Source organism: Trematomus bernacchii, unplaced genomic scaffold (assembly GCF_902827165.1).
Source record: "Trematomus bernacchii unplaced genomic scaffold, fTreBer1.1, whole genome shotgun sequence".
NCBI lineage: Eukaryota > Metazoa > Chordata > Actinopteri > Perciformes > Nototheniidae > Trematomus > Trematomus bernacchii.
In genome coordinates, this window is record NW_022987973.1 from 2,746,377 (window position 1) to 2,769,466 (window position 23,090).

The following is a 23,090-nucleotide window of genomic DNA, read 5'->3' on the forward strand; positions in this document are numbered from 1 at the left end:
TAAAACTCATAAATCTCAGTTCCCTCGCTGCAGCCCCCTGAGTGCAAACACAAGAAAGTCCTTCTGTGTCCCTGTTGGTGCTTTCTGAAGTGATCTATGGGGAGCAGGGTGGATAAAGGTTGGCCCTTCTTACTTCTTCTGTGGTCGCCCTGACGACTGGGTCACGGTGTAACACCTGGAAGCAATGCATCACCGTGTTGATACCAGCATGATGACATCCAGAGTCAGGTGTAGCTGCTTTTGATAGACTTTTCTTCTCCGCCACAGCCTTTTATTAAATCAGAACAAAACTATTCATATCTCACAATCACTGGCTGTGTTTTATATGTGTCTTGTTCTGATTTTTGCTTGTTTTCATTTGAATTCTCTTGGCTTTTTAATTACTGTTTTAAATGTATTTAAATCAAAATGTGTAAGGTGTTTTTCTTGCACGGTTTCCTAATGCTTTTATTCGTTTTTTGTAACCACTTTGAATTGCCTTCTAGTTTAAACTGGTTGTATAAATACACTTCATAGCCTTGCCTTGAGGGTGGATACAGAAAAATAATTCAGTTTCTTTTACCCTTCAGTCAGTGTTCTCACACAACAGGCAGCACATACAGTATGTAGTGCCCCACCACTTGATTTGCTGTATATTTGGTACATTTAATTGGCTTTGTAGCATACAAGGCACTGTGGAAAACAGCAATATAGGGTACGGAAAACACATATAGATTCACACACACAGAGTGATATGGGCGAATGATCAAATTGCTTGTATTTTATTGTGTTGTGTTGAGGGGCCACACCAGACTCAGGGGCAATCTGCACACTGCTTTTATTAAAACAACTCTAGACCACTCTGGATTCCAGCTCAGATACTGGAGTGGTTTTTTGGCACAACTTCACTTTTATCGTATCCTGGTTAACAAGAGACTGTGAGCAAATAAATATGCTAGAGCTTGGTAAATCCCAAGATAACAACAGGCTGAAAATCACAGAAGGCACCCGTCACATCACAAGAAGTTGTGTCAGTTTTAGTAGTTGGTTTTAAGTACACAATGAAAATGTGTTTTGGTCAAACTTACATTATGCTTATGTATTTCTGTGGGAAGGCATTTCTTGACACACCGCATCAATACATAATTGAATATTGAAGATATTCATATTTTGAGAGTTTTTGTTTGCTATTCATCCTTTGCCAATTACTTGTAAATTGCTTGCCCTTTTTGCTCTTTTTTGTTTTAAATAAGCAGAGGCTGTTTGCATTGAACTTATCCTTAAAACTGAAAACCAAGTAACAATAAACAAAAATCACAGTTTCTTCTTCTCTCTTCAAGTACTGACAAGCTTTAAAGAAATAATTATATATTTGAATAGAGAATAATGTGTTGTGTTTGGGTTCATTCTTACTATTGCCACACAATAACTGGGAAGTAGAGAACGAGGACACTTAGCTGATGGTAACTCTCAGGTAGCCAGCGGTGGTTTTCTACCACATCCTCTGCGGCAAAATAAATGCATCCATTTACAAACTTTCATTACCTCACAGTCCACTTAGGGAGTTAGTGTCCCAAACACATTTATAATGTATATGGTTTAAGATGCAATGTATTGAATTTATTTATAATTTACTAGAACTCATGATGGTCATGGCGGTGTAGTTCTCTTTTTTATTTTATTCTTAGGAACAATTCAAATGTTATGTGCCAGTGCTGACCAAATACTTCTGGTCCATTGATCCTACTTAAGACTTTTAAAACCCTTAGTGGATAATGTTAATGTTAATGTGTGTGATCAGCTTCTGAAAGGCTTACAACTGTATTATTTTCCTAAAAATGTCAGTGCTGACACTCACATTAAAAAAACATAATAAGCAATGGCCCCATGCCTTTAATTTAAGATCTTCTGGAGTTAACTTCTCCTATTTTTCAATAAAACACAAGATAAATGTAAGGGAATGTTGCAGCATGAAGCCCACAGTGTGACCAAATCAGCTCAGCAAGCTCCACTATCATTTAAATCATACCAAAATAATATCATTTGAGATGTGAAACATTGTTTAATTCCAGTGCTATTCTGACGCAGTGATGTTGGGAGAATATATTGAAAGGTCAGCGGATATCTCCTTAATAGCATGTGAATACAAATACTGATGATGCTTATAAATAGAGATGTAAGCAACACATGTCATAATACCAGGCCACGACCTTTGCTATAAATATAACTCAATGTCCAATACCGTCATCCCAATTAGTTCCTGAAGACCTAAAGTGACGGTATTATCCAATATCTTCACCATCTCATAAATGACGGGTCGAAGGATCAACGGCTCTCAGCAGCAGCTAATAACATCGGACCAAAATGCCCCCAAGCAACAACCTGAGACCACCTGCTTACACAATAAATATTCAACAACTCCAGCTAAAAACTTGATGCGTATATTTGAATTTGAAGACAGGGGATAGAGCAAAGGGATAAAGCGCTATTAACTTTATACACATTTTAAATCCTCCTTTTATGTTAGCCTTAAAACAGTAGATTATGTTTCAGGAGTAATATGGGGTTACGTGATACAATATTTGTGATCTGAGTAGATCAGTTGTCCCCTCATGAACCATTAGGGAGGAAGTGGGTATTACTACTGATTTATTTTGCCTATACTGCAGCCACATTCATCATTTATGTATTCTGGACACAGGGGAGTTTAACATGAGGTCTTTATGACCTTCACAATGCTTTATGGGGTCAAAAGTCACATGGAAGTAGGAGTTTTTCACAGTAATGCAATAATATGAGCTCTGCAGCGGATGCTTATGTCAGAGCACGATTCAATTTACGTGACAAATACTTGTGAAATACTAGATATAAATTGGTGCAATATATAACAAGGACACTCATAGCGGGTTCAGTAAATAAATATGATTACACCGGATGGTACTGAAAGCTATTGAAACACCTATTGAAAGACACACACACACACACACACACACACACACACACACACACACACACACACACACACACACACACACACACACACACACACACACACACACACACACACACACCCACACACACTGTAAAAGATTGACCTTTAAGGATATACACATAGATGTACTGTATGCATGCAGCCACAATAGTCTTATTATTATATTTTTTTTAACAGTGTTGGTCAAAAACAACAGTTTATTGATGAAAAATAACTACATGAAAATAAGAGAGATAAATCAAGCTTTTGTGTCAAGGAAACAAAGGCAGTGTTGTCTCTGATGGACATGTGATTATATTAATACTGGTGCATAACAGCTGGAAATCCCAGAAAATATTGAGTTCTTCATGTAAAAAACAACTAATAATCAGTTTCCATAGACAGCAAGTCCAAACAAATGTCAGTTTGCAGTAATAAGCGATCATCACACCAACTACAGAAAAATAAAACTAGCTCCGACTCTGTTTTCTCTTGCACACTCACACATGCACACAAACACACACACACACACACACACACACACACACACACACACACACACACACACACACACACACACACACACACACACACACACACACACACACACACACACACACACACACACACACACACACACACACACACACACACACACACACACACATGTACGCAAATGTTCACAAATTGTAGTTTACAAAGGTACTTCACACAGAGACCCCTCACAGAACCAAGAGGCAGATCTCTGATAGGTTGCCTGTTAATGGCAGAGGCTTTTAGAGAGGCTGGTTGTAAGTCAGTGTCTAGTTTCCTGCTGGCCCTTTTGTCCCAATCTGTGGGTACACACACACACGCACGCACGCACGCACGCAGTGGAGTTTGTGTACAGTACATGTTTAGTTTGAACTTGCAGAAAAGTCCCTCTCTTGTCAAACCCCACCATGAAGGATCTATTTTCAACCAAATATAACTTTAAGCCCATCAACAGTCCTAGAAACTGCCCACAGCAAATCTCTTCCCAGAGCTTATTCGGCAACACTTTGAGAGACCTGCCTGTGGCGCTGGTGGTTATTGCCTTTTCTTCAGACTGATTTGTGTGGCACTCACCACCAGCAGCACAAAGTGCTGAGCTAGCCCTCCTTAAAAAAAAAAGTAACATCTTGAATTTGTGGTAGCGCACCCACCAAACATCCGTGTCCAATCTATGATGTGTTTATTATTGGTTTATTTCCTGCTTTTGTAACATTGTAATTTGTGTGTTACTTTTATACGGACACAGCGATTACTTTCCTAGGCTGGAGCTTTTGCAGAAGTTTTACAGACCTGCATATTTTTCCAGGGAGTAAACGTACGGTATTATTCACTTTTTATCATTCATGCTGGACTGAGTTTAAATGCTCAATTTTATTATATTCCATCTTTCTTTTCCTTGTTCTCATTATACTTTCTATATTTTTGAATTTGGTATGATTTCTTTTGTTTCTTGAGTGCCTAATCGTCTAGTATCTGCCCCTCTGTCTCAATTTCAATTTTTTTATCTCCTGATACGAAGGCTGTGAGCCTGCCCCTAGGCACCTCCCATACTTTATAACCCTGCCTTCATTACCCACCCTGCTGAAGCCGGCTATAAATGAAAAACTGAAGGTGTGGGAGCAGGGAAATAAAGGAAGGAGTCTAGGAAAGGAAAGGAATGGGTTAAAACGGACAGAAAGAGTCAACTGTGAAAGAGATAGTGAGGGTAGAGATGGACTGAGAGAGAGAAAGCATGAGAGTGAGCAGAAGGTAAAGTGTTCAGAGACACACTGAAAAGGGTAAAAAGAGAGTAAGAGCAAATCCATAAAATCTAAGTTGGAAGTTATTGGAGACCGGCTGGATGAAAAATGCCATCGCCATAAAATAATATTACAATTGGTCTGGCCTTATGGCATTGATGAATATAGATGCTGCCCAGCGGGGTCTTTGGCTGGGGGAAAGTGGCTAATTTGAACGGCCAGTCGGCCATCTTACCTGTGAGGGCAGTAAAAACATATTAAAGGAAATGAAATGAAAGGTTCACTGTCAGTTGTTTAGTTTATAGCCCCACATTTTTATCTTATAGCGGGTTATGTGTCGGACAGAAGTCTCACTTGCTAAGAAAAGCTACCAACGGGGGAGTAAGCTATGTGCCGGATCTTTCCTTAATATCCCTTTATAGAATGAGTAACAAACCTGAGCATAACATGGACATCTGAAAAAAATCAAACCCTCTCTCAACCCCTTGCATTGAAATTAGAGATTTTTTTTACCCTCACCCCACTCCAACACATCGCCAATAAACTGCTCCCGAGGGGCAATGAGGACTGACAAATGAATGACAGCTGAGTGAAAAAGGACAAACTGAAATCTGATCAGCTGTATTGACTGGAGGATATTGAAAGACAGCTGGACGTCTTAATTACTGCAACGTCGTGGTCATGCCATTTTATCACATTTGAGTTGGATTTATAGATATCTATCGGCAAAACATAAGGTCATCCTGAAGACAGGGAAAGTGAGTTAAAGATTTAGAGAGAGATTTAAAAGTGGATTAGTTAAGCCATAACAAAAGAAAAAAAGGGTGATATGCAGTATGTCATTTAATCTGATTGATTCTATTATTTAGCAAAAATCCATATTTAAACTAGTGGTTTTGCACCACTGCAAAATGTTTAAAATCATTCTCTTCTGCTTCAAAATCATCATGCTTCAACTGGTGGTAGCACTGTATACTTAGTTCAATGTCCACGATCTTAAACATGTCTTTCTTTCAGTTCCTTTCTTTCATGATTGCCTGTCTTTATTTTACGTTGCCGGCACCACAGGAAACCTACCATGAACCACTTGTTTTATGCTTCATTTCAGTGTAGTGTTTATTTTCTCTGAGAAAACATCAAGTGTGTGCTACAAGAGCCTGTGGTAATGTCAAGATAATTTCAAGCCTATACTGCGTTGTGTAACCTTCATAGAGAACAGAGAGTCAATAAATAAGCGATGGGAAAACAAAGGGTAAGGGAGGAAAAAAACACTTTAGATAAAGCTGACCAAACGACGTGGAGTAGTCTTATCTCCACATGGCCTGCAGGACAGCTTATAACCAAACCATATGTCAAATCAATGTGTGTGTGTGTGTGTGTGTGTGTGTGTGTGTGTGTGTGTGTGTGTGTGTGTGTGTGTGTGTGTGTGTGTGTGTGTGTGTGTGTGTGTGTGTGTGTGTGTGTGTGTGTGTGTGTGTGTGTGTGTGTGTGTGTGTGTGCGTGTGCGTACATTAATGCATGCACTCACTGTCTGTCTTGTCTTGCATCTAACTGCTTCAAATTGTCTTCATGTAACTCAAAATTCTCTGCAGATAATCAAATACAATGAAACATTGATTTCAGAATGTGATAAATCAAGATCCTGATTGTGTTCTTTGTCCTACCCAGTGGATTTAATACACATGTCCATTTATGTCTATCAGAATAACTCCTACTCATATATATTATTTTATATCCCCCAGTCTCTATCAATTCCAGCCTTTTTCATCAGTAAAACACAGTTTTCTTATCTTGTCTCCACCCAGCAAAATGATATAAAAGCCCTACCTTACTTGACTATGTATGAGACATGGCGAACTGCCATAAAAACGTCACACTCTTCCTTGCAATTTATACTGTATGAAGCTAAGGTGTGATGGTCTCAACATCACAATGGCTTGCCGTTTCTCTATTACATATTTCCAGTTTTTTTGTATGTTTAACCTATTCTGCCGAGGATGTGCTCTACAATTCCCATTGGTTGGTTTCCTAGTGTTTTCATTCCTCTGGACACTATTCCTTCTCTCCTGATGTATTCCTTTTCGCACTCTCCATTTCCACCTTCCCTCCTCAATGTTTCCCTTCTCTGCTTAAAAATAAATGAACAGCTCTGCTTTTAAAGGAGTAAACCGTGATGTAGTATCTCAGTATGGAGGGGGAGGGGACTTAGGCGACCCCAAACTGTCATGAAAACATGTGTCGTATGTTATCGGTGACCGACCACACTCAACCACTGGGAACTATGGGTAAGGAAACTCTAGGGAGATTCCAGTGGGAAGCACACAGTGTTGTCTGTGGATGCATGGATACACAGTCACTTAAACTCATTAGATTAAAACCCTCCTATTTACACATGTATTTGATGCAAAGACACTCACACCAAGCACATTACCGTAGGTGACCCATATGCTGTTCTCAAAATTCAAACATCTTGCCTCTGTTATAACTCCAAGATTGCAGTGCCTTCGTGTTGAATATTATAATATGGATATGTTGGATAGAAGTCTTTGAATCTCCAAAGTATTTAAGATAAAATTAACTTTTTTTGCAGACCAAATGTAAGCATTCTCCACAAAAGAGGCTTTAGGTCTACACCACAAATAAGGAAATAACTTAGCAGTTCTTGGACAAAAGGGAAATCTGTGAGAAACCTCTGCCATTTCAAGAGTATGAAATGTAGCTTTGTGTGTCAGTGAGGTGATCACATAAATGAACTGACCTTTGTTAAAAAAGGAAAGAGCATTAAATGCCTCCAATAAGATGTGCGACAGAGTTTCTGCAACAGTGGATATAGAGAAATGCATTTGTATGCTTGTTGATCACTAAAGCAGATATGTGGGGCGTTTGTTGAAGCGTAAAGCAGGAAAATCCTTGAGAGATATCACAGATTGAAATTAGAATGATTTAAGTGCTACAAAGAGAGGCCATTAGAGCAATCAAACCGATAACTAACCATTTGAGTCTGTTAGATTCTGCTGTGTCGAAGCAATCTGACACAACTAGATGGTGCCTGAAATTTGGATAAATTAGGCTCCGTTGTGACAGTGTAATTGTAACATGTCATATTAAGCATATGTCTGGGAAGTAATGGCAGGCTGATTGTGGTTTGTGCTCATCACCTCCATCTGCTCATCCATCTGTCTTGACAAAAGCAGATGATTTGCGAGCAAACTATGAAACTTCTCAAGTTGCACTAATTGGGGACCTTTGATTAGGCTGTGTTAAAATGACTTAAATAATTCAGTAATATGTTGTTGGGTCCCTCTTTATACATTCTTACTTCATTGATACTGCAATGCTTAAAACTCAGTAATCATATCAAATAGATTCAGAGTTATGGCCCTATAAAACAGCTACTGGACAAACTTAAAGCAATTAGTTTTCTAAAACAGGAGTGCCTTAAATTGCCTGATACAAAAGTAAATGTTTTTCTTCATTAGAGGAACCAGTCAAAACACTATCATCTTGCATGACCTTTTAACCCAGGTGCCAATGCAAAATGTTAACCTTAATATTCTTAATGGGAGCGAGTATTACTGTTAACACTTTGTCACACAGTTTATTGCGGAAATGGCGCCAGGGTAATTACAACCGTGTCACCATGACAGTCACGGTCTGTTTTTTAAGCTGCTCACACCCAGCCTGTCAGAGGTGAATCAATACAGTTCAATACACACAAGAGTGATATAACCTCGGCTTAAGCTACAATAAAAGGTATCTTAGTGCAGCGCCTGTCAATATTTAAATCTCTGAAACTGGAGATGCTTTTTAAATGGTGTTCACCAGTCTAGCTGGAATAGTCCTTTTGATGATTCAAACCATTAATTCCTCTACCAATAGCAATTCAACCAGCCACCATCCACAGCTCTCCAAAAGTCTGAACAACACCTGCCGTGTGCCTTGGTTCTTGCCATCCTGCATTTAACTAAATCAAGCCCTGTGTGAATTACTGCTATATGATTGTCCCAGCTGAATTGTCCTCCAGGGAAACCAAATGACCTCTCACAATAGAGAGACTACGGATAGCACCTGAGAGAGGTCATAATTCTTGCATAATGAACTTATTAATGGATCCAGAGCAAAAGCAGAGTCAGCATGATGTTTAAGGAACAGAGCCACCAATACAGTAAAGTGTGGATAGATTATAGGTCAATGGGAGGATATTTTAGAGGCTTCTTGATGAAAAGCACTTCAGCTGGAAGACCAATTATCTTTGGTAACTCCGTTTTCAAGGTTTGTTGATGATATGATTTACTGGAGAACCAGTTTGTTGTTTCATAAATGTGAAAATGTAACTTATAAAGCCAACAGCCCTTTAGTTTAAGCTAACACCTCCATTTATCTTGGTCTCTGTATGTCCAGGCAGTTTTTTATAGTTGAGACGAATACGGAAGGTTAGAAGGTTAAGTGCTAAACGCATTGAATTAAAACGTATGCAGCTGTATTAAAGGGGACCTATCATGCAAAATGCACTTTTTGATGTCTTTTATACATAAATATGTGTCCCCGGTGTGTCAGGGAACTCACGCAGCGTCAGAAAATAAAACCCTCTCTCTTTTCCTCCGTACCCAAATCTCTAAAAACGGGGCTACAACGGAGCTGATCCAGATTTGCGTCCGATATGACGTAATATCGGAAATGTAGGCTGGCTTTACACCCACGGCCCTATCAGAAACGTTGCTATCAGAAACAATGCCCGACTGTTTTGGACGTAATATGGTCGGTGTTTACATTAGCATCGCTAACACTCAGAGCTAACCTGTACTGGAGAGCATGTGTGTGAAGAAGCAGGAAATAAAAAGGAACTCACCTTGTGGTATAACCGACAAGAGAGAAAGCCTTTGAGCTCCATACTGTTTCAGAAATAATCCTTGATATTCCATGATATGGCGTTTCATCACCGCAGTATCTGCCGGTAGAATCTCCCGCATGAGCTCAGCCCCCTCCTTTTTTTAAAACTTTGTATACCCCAAATCAGCACTTTTGAGACAGGAAGTGAAATAGAGGGATATGAGGCTTGGCTAGAATGGGTGATCTGTTTGGTATTTTGAGCAAAACACTTCATAGACCAGTGGCGAGCCGTCAGGGCCCTCTAGGCCCTCTCTGAGGGCCTAAGATATTATAAAGAATTATATTTGAAAACATAAAAAAATTAAATAAAATTCAATATGTTTTTAGTTATATTTTTCATTAGTTTGACCAAAATAACTTGATTTAATTGTATTTAAAATAACATTTACAAAGAAATCAATCCTTAGAATCTGCCTGTTCAGTTTCTGTTGGAATGTGAAGGGTTAAATGAAAGAAGCTCCTTGAGCCGTCTCTGTGAGGTGAAGACAGGAGCTGATTGGTGGTCCTGCTATGAATTCACAGAGGGCCCGCTATAGTAACTGAACGAGAGAGTAATGTCAAATGACAGTACAATTGACCAATCATATCTTCCCTCTAAATGGGTGGGCTTTATTTTTACGGCCTTTATGACAAGTTCCGCCCGCTGTGAAGTTTATGCATGTGTGTTATAAAGTGGTGCAGTGACGCGTCCTAAAACCCGGAAGTAAGCTGCGCATGGGTTCCCTCGACAAAAAAGCAATGAGATTTCTCCATAGGATTTTGGAAAATAGCTCGAAATAAGATCTGTGGGAAACGTACCTGTTAGATAAATGCACGTTTTGTTCAGCCGGATAATATCCACATGTCTACCCTACTTTTATAATTTTCTAATCATAAATCTAATCGACAGATTTATGATTAGCATAAATTCGTTCATGATGGCTCATGTCAGTGATAGTGATGACATCGTTGCGAAATTATTAACCGAACCATTTTCAAGAGTGAGTTACAATGATAAACTGGAATGGCAAAGGATCAGCTGCATGACCCCGCCATCAAGTGCTTCATCCAAAAGGACAGGAGGATGGACTTTGTGTTTAAGTGATTTGATCATTAGGCCTAAGTCATTTTCAATGTGGGCCGCCGTGCCAACTAAATTCATTTTTAGTTGTTACTTGACTGTGGGTGCCTTGTCATGATAGGTGTTTATATAAATGGTGTTGTTTTGTGTGGTAGAGGGTCGCTGTCATTGATGCGTTTTGCACCCCGGGCCGTTGTTTTGATATTCCGCTGAAGTATACGCTGTGACGTAATAACTCTTATTTTTATTTATTTTTTAGGGCCTAGGTATAAAAGTCACGGCTCGCCACTGTCATAGACATGTTTTTTATATATTTGTATATATCTGAGACCTATGCCATGGCCTAAAAATAGCATGATAGGTGCACTTTAAGGAATGCCAATGACTAAATATGAACAAACAAGAGCTTTTTGATGTTATATTGAACCAGGCCCATTTTGAAAGGTTAGCGTGGCCTCCATGGAAATGAGGTTGAAAAACCTTTAAAGGTTTGAACTATAACAGCCCCATTATGCAAATCAGTTGAATTCGTAAGCATTAGCTTAATGAGAGCAGCAAGTTTTGTGTGAACCAAATTTACACATAAGAATTAAGGCCTTTAAAATATTTTAATTCTGACCTGTAATCTTAAACTCACCTATGAGACAAATTAATGTGGTTTTTAGTACCAGCACATTAAACAAAGTGCATCATTTCAAAAACAGAAAATATAAGTAAAGTTTCTAATATAATTTGAGCAATTACAAATGTCCATGTGGAAATATAATACAAATGCAAAACGGCTTTGGATATTAATATCTGAGTGAATACATTTTTCTTTCACAGATATATATATATATATATATACCATTGCTTATTTTACACTACAACCATTTAGCCAAACATTGCTCTCTGGAGGGACTTCAGTAGAATTATTTGACTCTTTCATGTGAATGTCGTTATCTGTAACATGACAAAAATCATAGAAGTAATGTGATACAATGAGAGAAAATGATATATCTCTCACAAGATCAACCTTGTGAAGTTTTAAAAGCAGAGCTTTTTTTTCTGTTCTCTTTGCTGATCAAAAGATTTGTGGGATTCATTTAAGTGCTTTTCTCTGTTTGGTTTGATCCATATTCTCTTGGACACAGAGAAGCCATTATCTACATTTGTGGTTTCCTTGATGTGTCAGTATGTTCCTGTGTCAAGGTGACACCAACCAACTTGTCAGGGAATGCACATGTCAGATAGTACAAGATGTGTTTAGCTTGAAGGTAAAGGCTCTGTTAAAGACTCAATCCAACCCCCTAACTCATTCTGTCTCTCCCTCCCTTGTACGTGTGCACACAGCGTCTGGCAGCAGAAGAAAAATAATTAGGCCAGGGTGGCTGTCTGAAGCATAAAGATCCATTAGTAACAGAGCTTATACATTACAGGCTGTCTTTACAAAGGTAACAGGGGACTAATGAGCAGGGCCAAGAGAAACCACAGATCTCAGAAGGAACACACTACTCGTTCACCTATTTACAGAACGTAATGTTAGCATGCAGTTTGTCTTCATCAAAAAACCTGAAATGCACATTTGTCCAATGCATCAACGCTGTGCGCAGTCAACACGTAGACATATTCTGGTCATTTTTCTCAAAAAGATGGCTTCCCTTTTCAGGATTCATGAGTTTCTACTTTTAGAACTTCTACACCTGCTAACAATTACTAAGAAGGACTGAATCAGGGTGCATTTTTCAGGGTGCTTAGCTGCACTTCGGCTCACGATTAATTATCAGCTTCATGTTTACAGTGGTAATTTCCTTGAAACTGAATCACAATAATACTGCAATCTGAAAAAGGAGCATGTGTTTGAATGATTAATTTTACTTTGTCTTATAATGTGAAATGGCACTTTGGAATTTGTACTAATTTGAAGATGATTAGAATCTGGAAAACAGAAAAGCCTCCTTGAATTTGAAAAGTTATTGTATGATTTCAGAAACAAGCTATGATAAAGAAGAATGTTCAGGAACACTTTTATAATGACTCGTAGTGAATACCTGTAATTTTATGTAAAAACATCATTGTGGTCATCAGATGTCCCCTGTGGTTACAAAACATTTATAATTAAAGAAGATAATCTGCTACCATGTGGGGACAGAATGGCACCATACAGTACATGAAACAAAAGCCAAAATGCTTTTGCCAATCTTATCACAATGATGGAATTTCACAATCCAAGTATGATTATACAGTATGTGCAATCAAGCTTTTATCATCATTTAGCAACAACAGCTTGCAAAACCAATCTACCCACACAGTGCTAACGACTGAGCGACTTCCAGCGAGCGCACGCACGCATGCGCACGCACGCACGCACGCACGCACGCACGCACGCACGCACACACACACACACACACACACACACACACACACACACACACACACACACACACACACACACACACACACACACACACACACACACACACACACACACACACTTCCCCCTGCACTGCAAATGATCTGTAAAAATAATACAGAGACAGACACGTACTGACAAATACATATGCATGCACGCACGCACACACACACACACACACACACACACACACACACACACACACACACACACACACACACACACACACACACACACACACACACACACACACCACACACACACACACACACACACACACACACACACACACACACACACACACACACACACACACACACACACACACAAAGTGAGTGCAACCCAATATGGGAAATGTGTTATTATTATAAACACACCCAGGAGAGGGCTGCCTTTGCCTCCTGAGCAGTGGGAAATAAATTCAAGGTCAGTGAGCTTCCATTAGGGAGTCATACCATAGCAAAGTGCTAATTAGTTAGGCCTAATGTGAGACAATGGTCGGATTGTTGGCTTGTTCCCTTGTAGGAGATACAATGGAATACACTGCTGGTATTTTAAAGGGTATTTCAGGTCAAATGAAAGCCTGATTTGTGTCTTAATTTAGCCTTATCACCACATACTTCCTACACTTCATAATTTGCATTCTATGTCAAATCAATGAATGTATTACTCGTCGCGTCTCAGTCAAGAAAAAAACCAGCAGTGTGAATATAGTCACATGATTGATATACAGTGGTATACTGTGCACCACACCTCAATGCTCACACATAAGGCAAAACATTTTCGAATAAAAAGTCAATTAATGAAAAAATCAGCTTTCTCATGAAGCAGATATTGGAGAGACCTTGAAGCTGAATGTTGTGTGGGAACAAAACCTCTGTTTTTTCAGTTTTATCCAAAGGATTTTAGATATCAAACAGAGGAACTTAATCAAAAATATGCATTCAGGAACCGGACAATAGCTCACTCACCTTTGCATACCTTCCCATATCTATGGAACATCTTTTTGTCTCGAAAGGATACACTGTGGGACTAAATTAGATATTATAGAAAGAATGGTGTATTATTTTCCTGTGACAATAGTCCTCCAGTTGCTGCTTTGCATTCACACCGTCAGTCACGTACACTTAGATACACTCCTGTATTTACACATACTGTACAAATTCAGAGTACAACACAGTTTCTCTCTTGATCACAAACACACAGATGCACACAAACATTTAATATCTTATTTCAAGTCAAGCCTATTCATCTGAAAGAGACTGTGAAGATCTGTGATTGGTAATGAAGTCCACCTTAGTACTCCGTCATATTAGTTCTGTAATGGATCTGACAACGGTGTGATGATGACCTGCTAGCAGGAGAGATAATAATCAAATCCTCCTCATTATAAAGATCAAATGAGAATTCAGCATAACTAGTCCATATGGCGAATGTCTATTTTTTACTTCATATTGTGAGTCAAATTATTTAATTTACATATTTGACTGGAGGTGAGATAGTGGTAATGAGTATCTGGAAGCTGCACAGATTGAGCAAAGAACATGACCGATATGCCTGTCTATTACTGTGAATATCCTACCAGGTAATATTGAATAAACGCTGCACAGATCTCCCTTTGGTTTTTATCAAGTTTCTATCTTACGTTAACACAATTACAAACTATCTTTATTGTTAGATGACATCACAAAGCAATGTCAGATGGCATTCAGTATTAATTTACTGAGCTTCCTCACAGGCTAATGCACAAACAGTCAACCACTTGTTTGCCTTTGTCATGATTTATGATTAAAACTACTACAAAATAATGTTTTATGAAAAGTCAATCAAGCGAGAGGTGGTAAGACAACATTTCAAACAGACTTGATCAAGCAAAAGAAAGCAGTTTCTTTCTCCATCAGGTCCTTTCTTAGGTTGTCAGACACGTGTACTGTATTAACAATCTAAGCCTGTCAAGGGCTAAAACAACCACTTTTGGTGGACATACATTGACGGCGCTGAATTGCCCTGAGCGATTACATTGCAGTCCGATAAGCGGCTGCCGGCTGCAGAGCTCTCAGTCAATACTGGACCACTCTCAAAAAATGTTATCCCAATTCTCCACTTAGTCACAAAAACATGGGAAAAAATAGGCTTCAAGTTAAAAAATACCAAAGTTACTTCAACTGCTACACCGCCAAACTCCATCATTGGTCCAGCTCGCTATCTGTTGATGTTCGTGTGAGTTTTTGCACCAAAGTGGTGAGTAAACTCTACCTCTTGATAGGGGATGCAGGTACTATTGCAGGGTTACTGCTCTGGACCCATTAGAGAATACAAAGTCATTTGAATGAGCAGTTCTGAGAAAATGACCCTATACTCAATCTTAATTTATTAGTAATAGTAATAATCAGTAACAATTATAGTCTCATATACACTGAGAATTAGAAAAGGTAGCTGTGTATGCTTTAGGACGTGGCTGCCTTGTGAGTGACAAGTAATTAACAATGTTTATTTATTTATATTTGGGGCGAGAGAGTGCCTATTTCAGGGGAGGGCATGCTGTATGATTACGCAGGTCGGAGTCAAAGCTGCGTACTTAAGGCCTACGAATTCCAGAAACCCAGACCATTGGTTTTTCAATGATGGGTGTGGTCTTTGTTTTTCTCCTAAAACGTTAAGCCTCTCACATTTTGTGATACATATGTTTCACTTCATGGGCCAGATATTTTCTTATTCTGCTTTAACGAGGTGTTTGTGGCCATCCACCACTATAAAAACATAGGTCCAGGTGCCAGGTCGTGAACAAGCATCTAAAAGGAAGCTAGGAAAAAAAGCAGAGACAGCGCCAAAGAAATACAAATAAAGCTAGGCGATCCGTCTGATAGCAACCTTCATGTACAGTTTTAAAACCGTGTGATACAAAGAGAGTAAAAACCTGTATGGAAACATCTGATAAGCGCTCTGAAAGAAGGATAGTGCGAAACACACTAAAAATACATGTGTGTTTGATGCTCTTCTGTTTTCTAAAGACATCAACCTGAGGTAAAATTCTCTTTAGAATTTAGAAAATAATAATAATCTATTTTCTGTTGCCCTTAAACATGTACCCACTCATCTAAAGGTCATCATTATATCTCCTTCTCTTTTCTCTTTGGTGGCTATTATCTTTCTAGATCATGTATCTATTATTATTTATAACTGTGGCAGGTCTGCCAAATTGCTATATTATTGAGTACATCTGTCCAATTTATCAGATGTATTTCTGTGGACTGCCAGTTAGAGGGAATCCATCCGCAGAACACGAGAACTGAGCCTGGGTTCAAATCCAGTCTTGCTGTGAGGCGGCAGTGCTAACCAGCGAGCCAATGTGCCATCTTGTTTTATCTATTATACATTCTTATGATGTTATTATGGTTGAATAAAGAGTTTTTCCTTCTGTCACAGGCAATAATAACAATATCAGACTGCGAGGAGGAAGAAGCGACCTGGCAGTGTAGACAGATGACTGCTCTGCCTCTAAGCTGAAGCATTGTACTGTATGAGATATTGTGTGCAAGTCTACCTAATGTCAGAGTAAATGCATTGAACATTGACAAAGTGTACGTCAAAAGATAAATGGAGGAATAGTAGATATAAGCAGTATGTTCTCAGTCCGATGATGCTTGCATCTGTAAGCATTAATGAAAGGTGAAACTTTTGGTGGCACTTTGACAGCACCTCCCTAATTTGGTGTTGTAATAAAAATGACATGCGTCTCTGTCTTCTTAAGCTATCTCTGCAATGCATTTGTAAGTGCAAATATTGTATCTGTATTTGGCACCCAAAACTCAGCTGGCTTCTACTCTTGGTCCACCCTCCTTTCTCTGAGAGTCGGAGCACTCAAAAAAAACAAAATATTAACATTTATCAGATGAGGGGACAGCTTTCCATCTAATATAATGAAGAAGTATCCCTTAATGATAAGCAAGATGTTTGAAATAGATGAAAACATTTAGATCTGTATTGTTCTAAAACATTTTTTACTTCACAGACGGATTTGAATTGTTATAGAAATATTATTTTGTTACAAAAAAATAATATTGATTTGAAAACAGCAGGTCTTTACCCCTCATGGTGTGTATGAGTGTGTGTGCTCACACTGGATTTCCAGGCTACAGATCTTGGGGGTGACGGGATGTTGGACAGAAATGTTCGCTCACTATTTGAAGCCCACTTGTCAAATGCAATACACTTTAAAGATTTCCCAGAGATGAATGTCTGAAGGTTTACAAGGCAAGAGTTTTGCAGACAAAGCAAGGTTTTTCTTTTCAATTATTGGAAGAATGACATCAAACAGCATATTTCAGGATGCCTCAGATGTAGATCAATACATAAGATCTCTCAAACAGCAATTTTGCAATTGCTGCCACCAAAGATACAATCTAACAAGATGATCTGAAATAATACTGTAGGTGTTCATTTAACTGTCACTATGTCTATTGACTTGTTGTGACTATACATTTTTAAAGAGGACTGTATCCATGTATACTACAGTTAGTCTGAGAGTAGCATAATATAGTGTCATGGCAGAGAAAAACAAGCAATAGGGGAAACTACGAAAGGCAAGCGTCACAATACTTATTGTATATAAAGTGGAAATGGAAAAAAAGAATAAAGGTCTAACTCCAAAGTTCAGTGCTATAAAGTTCAGAGTTTTATACGTTTCCAGTAAACATTTGAGCCAAAATAGATTAAAATGTGTTTAGAGACAAAGCTCTGATTTGACTTTACCCAAGCTTTACAGTACAATCCACTTCCTCCATTAACTAAACGTGTGGTGAGTCCATCAATGCCAGGTTCATGAAAGGTTATTAGATATGTGGTAAATATACTCGGTTGGTAAGAACATAAAACCTTGAAAATACAACATCCTTCTCCACGGACTAGTTTAATTTGTATCCTTCAGCAAAATAGGAGTTTGTTTTCTAATGAACAACATAAAAAGTTGGTGTTACAGACCAGAAATGTCACACAAGACCAAAGATCTTAATGCTTTGCAACAAGCAGACAGCTGTATAACATAAGTTTTTAAAGAGACTATTACGGTGGATTTCAGAATCTGTATGGTTCACTCTTGAATAGCACTGAATTTCACTACATATTTTTGTATATATATCGACGACCCAAGCCCTGTTTGTTCCTAAATTAATTGCCAAAACCTGGCCTGAATCGATTAAGTGTGTTGGGACGCATGGACCTCCACTGCACATGCATACTATGCAACATGGATAATTGCAATCAGATGCAAAAAAGGGGCAAAACTCACTGAGCTGAAAAGCTTCGTAGCATTTTTTGTGCTGTAATACCAATTTTACAATATCTTTTGTCAACCGGACCTTGAAACGAGGCAGATAGAGGCTGCAAGTAATGCAAAATCCATGGAGCTGCAATTGGTTCTTTGTGAATTTGCCCCTGAGTGATCTCTTTAATTCGTGGTAATGGCTCAACGTGAGGAATTCATGGTCATTAACAAAGAATGCTGTTGAAATTCTCTTGCAGTCATGTTGAAGGTTTCTGTGAGTTTCCAGATAACCATTAACTTCACATGATCATACATTACCAATCTACCTGTTCTAACTATGTGCTGCAGACCAAATTAAATTGCGGAGCTATAAAGTAATAATAACAAAATAACAATAAATTATATATCCAAAAATATACCTTTTCAATCGCAATGCCACTTGAGAATACGGACATTCCTTGTTATACAGAGACAGAATAACAAAAAAGGGCAGGGGATGAAACTAACAACAGAAAGTGGAAGAGAAAAATCCTACCGAGACTCGGTTGACCGACAACACAACAAGACTGAGGAAATCATGAAGAAGCATGCTCAAACAGAAATATATATTGAAGGGAGCAACAGAGAGTAATAAAAAAGTCACACAGAGAGAAATGCATTGGGACCAACAGAGAAGACGACGTTAGGAGGGGAGAGACACATGGAATGAGATGTGAAAAAGGGGTGACGAGCAAAGAAAATACGTTGGTGTGAGTTTTGGCCGCCCTGCTAGACTTATAGAGAAATTGGTCATCAGATAATTCACCCTTTGGCTTAAGGCTCGAGCTCTGTGAAAGGTCGAAGCTTCTTTCAAACAACCTGTTAACGTTTCTCTCGTTATCTGTCTCTGTCTGTTCACACATTTACTTGCTTCTTGTCACAAAGGGTGTGCCTACAGCTCGTACTGAATGAGAGTGCGTGTGTGCGTGTGTGTGTGTGTGTGTGTGTGTGTGTGTGTGTGTGTGTGTGTGTGTGTGTGTGTGTGTGTGTGTGTGTGTGTGTGTGTGTGTGTGTGTGTGTGTGTGTGTGTGTGTGTGTGTGTGTGTGTGTGTGTGCATGTGTGTGTGTGTGTGTGTGTGTGTGTGTGTGTATGTGGGTGGGTGTGTGTGTGTTTCTTTCAACTCAGTGCCAACAGAGGCAGTGGCTCTTCCTCCTCCACAAGCCAGGACTGGTGTCACCCTGAAGTACAGAGCCCTTGTTGTGACAGAATATTCTGGTCTACACGGACAGACTAAACGCCACCTAGCCTCCCTTTATGGGTGTGAAAGTGTAAGTGTATGTGTGAATGTGTGCTTGTGTTTGTGTGTGCGTGAAACTGTCAGAAACACCAGATCTAAAGCACTTGTATTACTTCACTGGGGCTTCTTCTAAACCCTCAGTGCTGGAATAATAGAGTACACATTGTAGACATTCCTATAGCCAGTGACAGTTAGGGTGATAAGTGCCTAAGCTGTGAAAGGGCTTGTGTACATTTGGAGATGTATGGTCTTACACTCCATTGACTTTTACTGCTGTCACAGACAAAGAGGTTAGTGCCAGAACTTTGAAAAAGTCAAAAGCCTGAAAATCAGCTGAACAGATAGGAAGGTTTACTTCTGATCGACTGTTTTCTTTAGTCTTTAGGGGGGATGCGTAGGGTCGGACTTTGAAAACACCTGCGTTAGGGTGTTATGCATTTTCTTTGCAATATTCTTGAGTCAACATTTTCACAGAAGCAAGACAACTGAAAGAAACATCCCTGCAAAGGCAACAGCACCATGAATATCATCAACTTCAACCTGCTGTCACACTATTCCCATAAAAGATAACATACATCAATATTACCATCAGACAGTATTTATAACTTTTCCACTTACCTTCATGTGTCTTGAAGAGAGTAATGAATCCATAGAGAGGATTTAATATACACTTACCTAAGATAACCTTTTTTCTAAAGCTAAAGTATCATTGGTTGGGTTTCTGAACCAAGTCCATCCCATCAGTAGAGGCTACTTAAAGTTATACCCGCCTGCTCACTGCCCCACTGCCTCAATGGCTAGAGTGCCAGGTCATTGGTCAGCTGGTTGAAACATGTGACCTCGTGTGATGGAGGTCTGACGGGGACAGATGGGTGTTTGCAGTGATGTGTTAATGAGGTGTTGCTGGGTGGAAATTAATGGAAAGGTTGCTGCATGTGCTTTCCGGGAAATTAGAAAAGGGAAGATTGACAGAAGGAGCTTTACCTGTATTTGATCATTAAGTACATAGACTTTATAATGTGTTTGCTCAAGGTTCACAAGGATAACAAGCTGGCTGGCATTGATTTTGTTATGTGCTAACTGTATTATTAAAATAGCCCTATGGTCAATAACCAAATGTCGGCTAAATGAATGACTAATTTACAGGTTTGATTCATAGCATAGGAGGTCTAAATAATGGGAAAAGGAGGAAAGAAGGGTTTCTGTGAGAGTTGTGGTAAAAAAAACAGAGAGAGAAAATTAAAAGAAAGGAAGCGAAAGAATGAGACACAGTCATACAGGGTGTTGGATATTGAAATATAAAGGTGAGTTTTGCATGATGCTTCTTCTATTCAAAGCAGAATATTGGTCATTTCTTTAATCCTGAATCTCCACACATTTTCTCTGCTGTCCTTCAGTTCAAATCCATCATTCACTCTTACCAACTGTTCGTCTTGCTCTCACACATTGCACTTTGAAGTGTATGCTTTGGTATGAGTGTGTGTGTATGTATATGTGTCTTTAAACGTGAGTGTGTTTGTGCTTTCGGACATATTTGGGTTGTGCATACTTGAAAGTGCTTTAATACTACTGTGTGCATTACACTTCATCTTCATTTATGTAAACGTAAAAAGGTACATATAAGTGAGTGAAGAGCAGCCAGTTGTAATAGTGTGTGTGTTTGTGTGTGTGTCTGTATGCATGATGTCTTGCATGCCTAAAGCAAGACACTGCTGTGTTTGGTTGAACCTCACAGTACCAATAACATGGTTGCATCACGCACTGGTGTGTGTGGTTCAGAGAAGAGGGTAGGATGGAACGAAAACAAGATGGACAACATGAAAGAAGGAGGAATAAGGGAAACAGAAGCGAAGGAAATAGTCAATTGAATGTGCCGTGGATGGTCATACCAGTCACAAAACAGAGGCAGCCCTTGTTTATGCCATGTGCAGGTAACAACATGTTCTGCCCTCTAGTCCCATAGTCTGTTGGTTGCATACAAATGGAAAAGCATGAGTGCCTCTCCCTTATTATGTGCATCTCTCTCCTTCTCTCCTTTCCCTGCTGAGATTCTTCACATTGCTGTCTTAATTTTTCTTTTTGTCTCTCCCTCCATTTGTCTTATTCCTTTTTACTTTTCTTTTTTAAATGTCCCTCTTTTTCCCCTTTTTGGAGTTAAAAATACGTCTACCTTATCGCTACAATCTACTCAGCCACGATCAATCATCAGCCTTTTCTTGTTCAGCTTGTCCCTGTCATTGAAGGTTTCACTCTCCTTTACCAGGTTTTTTTCCTGGTAAAGTAGAGTACCACTTAACTTTCACATCCACGAGACAGGATCAGGGTAATCAATAACATACAGTATCATATTCTGTTTATTTAAAGTAACAATTCCTGTGTGCGCTTGAACTACACTTATTTTTCCATTTCTCTTGTGCCATCTCTGTAGAAAAACCATGGACATGTCATCTTTGACATCTCCCATTGGCTTTTGACAGGACTTTTTGGAGCCAGGCGTTTGTGTTTACCAAGCTGCCATGTTGTCAGCTGTTTAGAGCCAGAAACGACACATCTAAGCAACAGATCTCAATCCAAATGATCACTTACTGGTGACTGTCAAGCTACTTCCAAATTCAAGCGACTTGTATGTCAGGAGAATAGAAGCTGGGGACTAGCAGATAAACATCTTACAAATAAACCATGTTTTTTTCTTTTAATTTGCCTACCACGGACACATAAATATATGTAATTAGTTTAGAATTTCTCAAGAGATGTTGGTGTTCTTTTCAGCTGGCCGTCTGTTCAAATTATCTTCAAGGACACTCAGCCTCGGTGGTTACGGTTTGTTCCCTCCCTGCTTTCCCCCTCTGTTCTTACCCTCCAATCCATCTTTCCCTGCACGTTCATTTATCTCTCTAACTCTCTGTTTTTTTGTAGTAAAGCTTTGGCTAATTATTACATCGTGCTCGCACTGAAGTCGCCCTGTGAAGAAGCGTTGCTGATCGCCGCTGGGTCTAACGCGGCATGGGGGATGGGGAATTGAACAATAGGTCTTCAAAGCTAGTTAGCTTCACAGAGCTCCTGTCACAACTACACTCACGCTGCAACCTGTTTACTACCCAAGCCCCCCGCAATTACCAGCTCCCCAGCAGGGGCAAAGCTAGCGCCTGGAGAGAGTTAACACTAAGCAGGAAGAAGGAGGAAGAGGGGGGAGCCCCTTTAAGAGGCTGAGGCAGGGTAGCTGTATTTGTGACAAATCCTAGAGGGAGAAGCATGGTGCGAGCATGTATGTGTGTGTGTGTGTGTGTGTGTGTGTGTGTGTGTGTGTGTGTGTGTGTGTGTGTGTGTGTGTGTGTGTGTGGAGAGGGTGTTGTGCTGTATACAAAGCAGAGCAGAAGAAGAGAGCAAATGAAAGACAGGTAAAGGATGTTTAGTTTTATTGGGCCCCTGGACAATCAGCCTGTTTCTATGAGTCTATAAACCAACCATTAAAATGATTGAATCAAT

General features: G+C 39.4%; 1 protein-coding gene across 3 annotated transcripts in view; it reads right to left on the reverse strand.

Moving 5' to 3' along the window:
* The window catches only part of LOC117471186 (MAM domain-containing glycosylphosphatidylinositol anchor protein 1), a 167,935-nt gene that overhangs the window by 80,992 nt on the left and 63,853 nt on the right, over positions 1-23,090 (reverse strand). Inside the window, exon 1 of one of the 3 annotated variants that reach the window (XM_034116024.1) lies at positions 20,223-20,300. The exons of the other annotated variants lie outside the window; for them this stretch is intronic. The gene's annotated coding sequence lies outside the window, so the exon portion shown is untranslated. Of the gene's footprint in view, positions 1-20,222; positions 20,301-23,090 lie in introns of those variants that run through there. 3 annotated transcript variants of the gene reach the window in all.